The sequence below is a fragment of the Aulostomus chinensis genome, chromosome 19, assembly GCF_037954235.1.
Source record: "Aulostomus chinensis isolate RoL2024-O1b breed Wild chromosome 19, RoL_Achi_v1.0, whole genome shotgun sequence".
NCBI classification, from domain to species: domain Eukaryota; kingdom Metazoa; phylum Chordata; class Actinopteri; order Syngnathiformes; family Aulostomidae; genus Aulostomus; species Aulostomus chinensis.
The window spans coordinates 5,297,838-5,303,911 of record NC_141338.1 but is presented as its reverse complement, the minus strand read 5'-3'; positions in this window follow the sequence as shown (position 1 = coordinate 5,303,911).

Genomic DNA, 6,074 nt, shown 5'->3' with positions numbered 1-6,074 from the left:
TATATATTTATTTGATTAAATTTTTATTTTGTTTAATTTTTTGTATCTATTTGTAGACACACACAAATAATGTCATATAGAAGCAGACTGTCTATTTTGATAATTGGAAAAATGAAGAAATACACACAAATATATAGCCTACATATCAAAAAATTGCACAATTTCAAGTGAAAGACAAGAACATATGAGATGGTATTCAATTTGTTGTCATAGTACTATAAACTGTGAACAAACAAGTACTGTAATGCCAAAAGTATTATTTTTGTGGCCGCCGGGTCATCCTGAGGAGTCTCGGACAGGCTCTCCTCAGATCTTCTGGAGGCAGATGTGTTCCTGCTTTTTTCTGGCTAAAATGAAGACAAGACAGAAAGACATAGATGGATGGATGGATGGATGGATGGATGGATGGATAGATAGATAGATAGATAGATAGATAGATAGATAGATAGATAGATAGATAGATAGATAGATAGATAGATAGATAGATAGATAGATAGATAGATAGATAGATAGATACCGGTAGATAGATGGAGAGAGAGGGAGAGAGAATCACAATGATAAGTAATTGATGCCCTGTAGTCAATAGAATATTTCCCTTCAACAATGCTAACAGCCTTATTGTGATGCACCTGCTCTTTGGAGGTGATCTGGAAACTTGAAGATAGATGGAATAACGCCATCTCCAAGGACAACCTGTCCTGTCCTGTCCTGTCCAAATCTTGCTCTTTGAAGTGTTCACTACACAGCATAGATGAGTCACTTGCTGTGAATTTCTCCCTCCTTAAAGCGATCTTCCACTTCTTCCTCACATTTCTGTCTTTAGGAAATCTTCAAAATGAAACAGGAGATCACCACAAAAAAAAATCTTTAACAAGAGCTCACCTTCCTCCTTCTTCTATTTTATATCTTAAAGTTTCTTTGAACCTCTCCAAAACACAAGTTTTTCAATCTAATGCAAATCTGTTGATAATACACCAAAGTTGCTTTAACTGTGAATAAGCCAGCTGTTTGCAAATGACTCTACAGTCTGATGTAATGTTTAATCCTACTTGTGAAAAGTTAACCCTTGAGCCCTGCTCGCTACCGTGCCGCACAGTGCTCCGGCATCACTTCATCACCTTACGGATGACTGGAGCGTATGGGAGCTTGACCGGACCAAGATGGCAGCCGTATTTCTCGCTGCGCAGCACTCCGAGCGGTGTCTACTCTTTATAATGTCTATGACCCCTGCCCGCGACCCTTAATAGGAATAAGCGGAAGACGATGGATGGATGGATGGATGGATGGATGAATGGATGGAGATCTGGAAATGACATCATCAAAACCAAAAGCTTACAAGTCCGTCATGATGTCCATCGTTTACGGGTTTTGTGCAAACTACCTCAGAACCCCTTAGCTCTAAACGGTCTCTGAGGACAAGGGGTAAATTTGAGATTTCTGTGGAAGAGGTTTTCTTTCATTTACTATTTTTAGTTTAGGAAACAAACAGCAGCTTCAGATTCGAAGCTCAAGATGAGAGACAACATCTATGGCTGTTTAGCTTATGAAAGCAGATACAATTCAAAAGGCTAAATACTCATCAAATGACGCAAATGAGTTGCAAGGTTATGTGTCAGCCATTGCGCTCAACCTTTTTGTCTCCCCACACCAAAAGTTTACCTGCACGGAGTCACTGTCTGCTCAGATGTGATTGGTGGATGCTTCTCTGACTACAAACAGAAGCAGAAGGCTTCCGGTCAAAAAATATGGTCCCTTGCCTGCAAATTGTGCATCTTTATCTGTAGGATCTGTTTTTAGTCATACACAGAATTGATCTCTGGAGAATAATGGTCAAGCAGCCTCATAAAATCTTCAGATTATATTGACAAATTACAAAAACCTTGGAGAGTGGCGATATGGTTGTATAAATCTTTGGATGCACTTCTTCTTTTTAAAATGAAGGCATTTTTTTCTGCAAGTTCATCGGACAGCTACCCGGAGGGTACACCGCACACCGTGAAAACACTGCATCCGGTGGAATCCTGGCCAGTGAAGAAGTTGGGGGGGGGGGGATTTCAACTGACTGAGCTGATTTCAAACACACCCATAGTCATGTTTGCACTGTAGACAGTAGAACAGCAACTGCTTTAATTAGTTGTCAGCTCAAGCGTTTTTGAAGTATGAAGCACACGACCTGCTAAAGAAGGTTTTAGTTGATGATGTGTTTAAGAGTTTGTAGACAAAAATTTGGGATGAAAATCTTTTGTCTCCATCAGCTTCCAGTAAAACATATGTAGCTATTTTTTAAAAAATTTTTCATTCACATGGAAGACATGCAGTGTGTGTGTGTGTGTGTGTGTGTGTGTGTGTGTTTTCAAGGACATCAGTGTTGGGTGATTGATAAACAGATGATACTTGTGGTTGAAGTTTTTCTTTAATGAACTAAATCCAGGTATATTTAGCCATTATTTTGTGAATTCTGTTTTTTGGGTGAATGAGAACCTTACAGGCTCAAATTGTTGTGTGTGGATCTTTGTAAGCCAGCTTTAGTGAATAAACAGCTCTCTCCAGGGTTCTGTTTTTCAGACAGAATAATCAATCTAGGCAAACAAGGCTTCAATTCTTGGAATAAACTTTTAAGGATCCCTGACATCAGAAAACCGTTCCCCTGTCAGTCACCAAATATGCTTGTTTTTAACTAGAACTCTTACCTGACAGATGGTCTCCCTGTGCCATGCATGCTATATGATCTTCTCCACTATAACAGCTTCTAAAATATATCCATAATTTCACAAAAAACAAAGTTTTTTATCTGGTGTGTTGTTCCTGAAAGAAATATATTTATGCTCATCTTGCAAGATGGAATCTGACATTAAATACAGCCCATTAATAACGCAATTTGAATTTACGATAATTGAAAAGATAATCTAAATGTAATTGTTCCTCGTATGTAATTGTTGCTCGTACGGAAGTCCTAGTATGATCTGAAGGTGAAAAGACCAAGAAGTGTCAAAATATGAAGCTAGCAAGATCATCTCAAAGTGTCACGATGGTTGCAAAGCCACTTTAAAACAGACACTGCTGTCTCCTTCCAGACTGCCTACGTGTCACCTGAAGCGCCATCAAAACCTCTGTGACAAACTGACATGAGAGGCGTCTGAAAGCTGTCTTCCAGCCAGACAGCCATGTCATCTTATCCTGCTCTGGCATGGCATTCAGGGAACCAGGGGATTAAACTCAATGTTAACTTCACACGCAGACTGTTCCAAAGACGACTTTGCATGATGAGACAATCGTGTGACAACTGGTGTTTGTATATGCAGTAGCGTTGCATGCAGTATCAGTGACATTGTTGGATCTGAAGCATTACGCGTGTAAAGTCTCACCCCCTGTAACCTATGAGCCTTGCAATTACCAAGATGAAGAGAACTAAAAACAGCCTGAAGGACGGATGTCAAAACATCAATACATGTTCATATAATTATGTCTCATTGATCTTTTAATAATCCAATGATCTCAGTGAGAGACATTATCATTATTGTGTAATCCATCTTGTAGTTATTAACATTAATTGTTTTTTTGTCTTACAGAATGTGCTGCGTGTCAGGGGTTATCTATGTATAAAATAGCGGGTTTACAAAATTGAATAGAAACTGCATACATGTGAGCGTATGTGCTGTTGTATGAGTGTATGTGCTGCTGCTGTTCACGTGGGTTTCATGTTTCTCCACAAACTAAAAGCTTCTCTTAACATGAACATTCCCATCGACTATCCCAGTGAAACCCAACCAGTGTGCCCTACGCTTTAACGACACCCTCTATGCCATGTATCATTAAAGCTAATGACTGCTTCTAGACCCATCTTCAATATGAAAATTTTATAACATGCTGTCTTTATATAGCTACATTCCATATTACATTTTGTCATTACTGTATATGATATCCGTTAGACTCTGCTCTCTTGGTTTCTCCAAGACAACTGGTATTCTCAGTGACACCTCCACTATGATTCACACCCAGACATTCAAGACTAATTAATTCTAAACAACGCAACCGCGGATTGGGCCAGTATTGCAGGACATTCCCTGAGGGGAGAGGGACTCCCTCTGGAACATTTTCTAACAACTTGTTAACTTCCATCTTCACTTCCCTCCACTTACACTTAAACAAATTATCAATTCTTTGTTCATTTCCTTTGCTGGTTGCCTGGAGCTGGTTAAAACCAATTCAAAAAAACCTGGCATTTGCATGCAACACTCCTACTAATAACCAGTTCTGCTTATTTGCTACTTCATGAGACATTATATGTGGTTTTTTTTTTTTTTAGTGGAACATCTCGACCTCTCCAGTGCAGATAGTCAATATTGGATCGGAAAATCTTTGAATTCCTTGAAGGCCTTTGGAACCTGCAAATTTACATTTCTGGTAGAATCATGAAGCTAGGGAGGAACTTGCCATGAATATTGATTGGCATATGCCTGAGCCTGTAGAGTTGAATGTGCTTTCGGATCCCACTGATAGGGCATGTAGCAGAGACTGACAGTGGTCCAGCTGGCTAATTCTGATTAGCTTTCTGCTAATAAATGTGGATAAATAATGTCTTGTTGCGCTTGCTCACAATGTCAGACTGTGAGAGTTTTGTGAAAAAAGACTAAAGAGAATTTCATCCACAAGTACAAGACTTATTTCAAAATATAAGCTCTTGGACAGTACATCACATCACCCCCATAGGTGAGTGGAGGGGCTTAGAAACCACTTTCATTGGATGCAAGAGTAGCACATGCACCTGTATGCTGGATGTCTCATCAAACATTTGAATTCTTTAGAGAATAAAACTGTTTTTCACAGCAGTTGCATGTATAAACAGATAAATGAACCATTAACACTTGTGTGTCAGATTCAAACTGATCTAGAAAATTATAGATTAGAGTGAAGTCAGGCATGTGAGTGATACCTGCAAAACACAAGACTTTCCTGCTTTACTTTTAGGAGTTCAGATTTTGTTTTGATGCTAACTGGCATTATTACTGGGTTAAAATAAATAAGTCAGGTGGTTAACATGGTTAATGTTCTCCCTCTTAAATATCACAATGATCAATTGTGGTTTGAAGCATCAACTGAAAGCACTGCTGCAGCCTCATAGAGCTGGTAGCTGAAGATTATTAGCCTCGTTAATTCTGTCACTTCATTAATTACTGTCTAACTGTGCTTTCTCGATCATGTAATCCTTGTAGTCTTTGTCTATAAATACAGCCCAAAGCTTTGTCAGCTTTACAATGCATCTGTCTGATTTAGCCCTATCTCTTTCTTTCATTGTAGTCCTCCGTCATATTTAGTGCTCAGGATTGTTTGTTACAGCAGATTGCTCTCTATTGGCTGCTTGTTAATGTTGGATTAAGCACTTGAAGCTCTCTCAAGACAGAGAGACATAATGGATTGGGAGACGGTACTTCAACTTGAGGTCTGGTTTGGGGTTTTTGTTTGTAAGAAATAAGAGTACTGCAATACACCAGCAGATATAGCAAGAGGTATGTTTTATATATATAACATACCTCTTACCTCTCATATGTTTTATATATATAACATACCTCTTACTATATCTGCTGGTGTATTGCAGTACTCTTATTTCTTACAAACAAAACCCCCATATATATAAATATACAGTATATATGTGTGTGTGTGTGTGTGTGTAAAAAAAGTAGCTTTGGCGGGATGTTCACGTGACTTAAATGTCACACCAATTTCCACTATATTATAGTGACAAAAAATAGCAGCACATTTAAAAACATGATCTGTGGGGACAGATGTAATGCATAACCACAACACACACACACACACACACACACACACACATATATATATATATATAGATATAGATATATAGATATAGATATACATGGGCGGTGGTGCAGTGGCTAGCACTGTTGCCTCACAGCAAGAATGTTCCGGGTTCGAGTCTTGGCTCGGGCACGGGATCTTTCTGTGTCTGCATGGGTTTTCTCCTGGTACTCCGGCTTCCTCCCACAGTCCAAAGACATGCAATTGGGGACCAGACTGAGTGATACTCTAAATTGACCGTAGGTGTGACTGTGAGT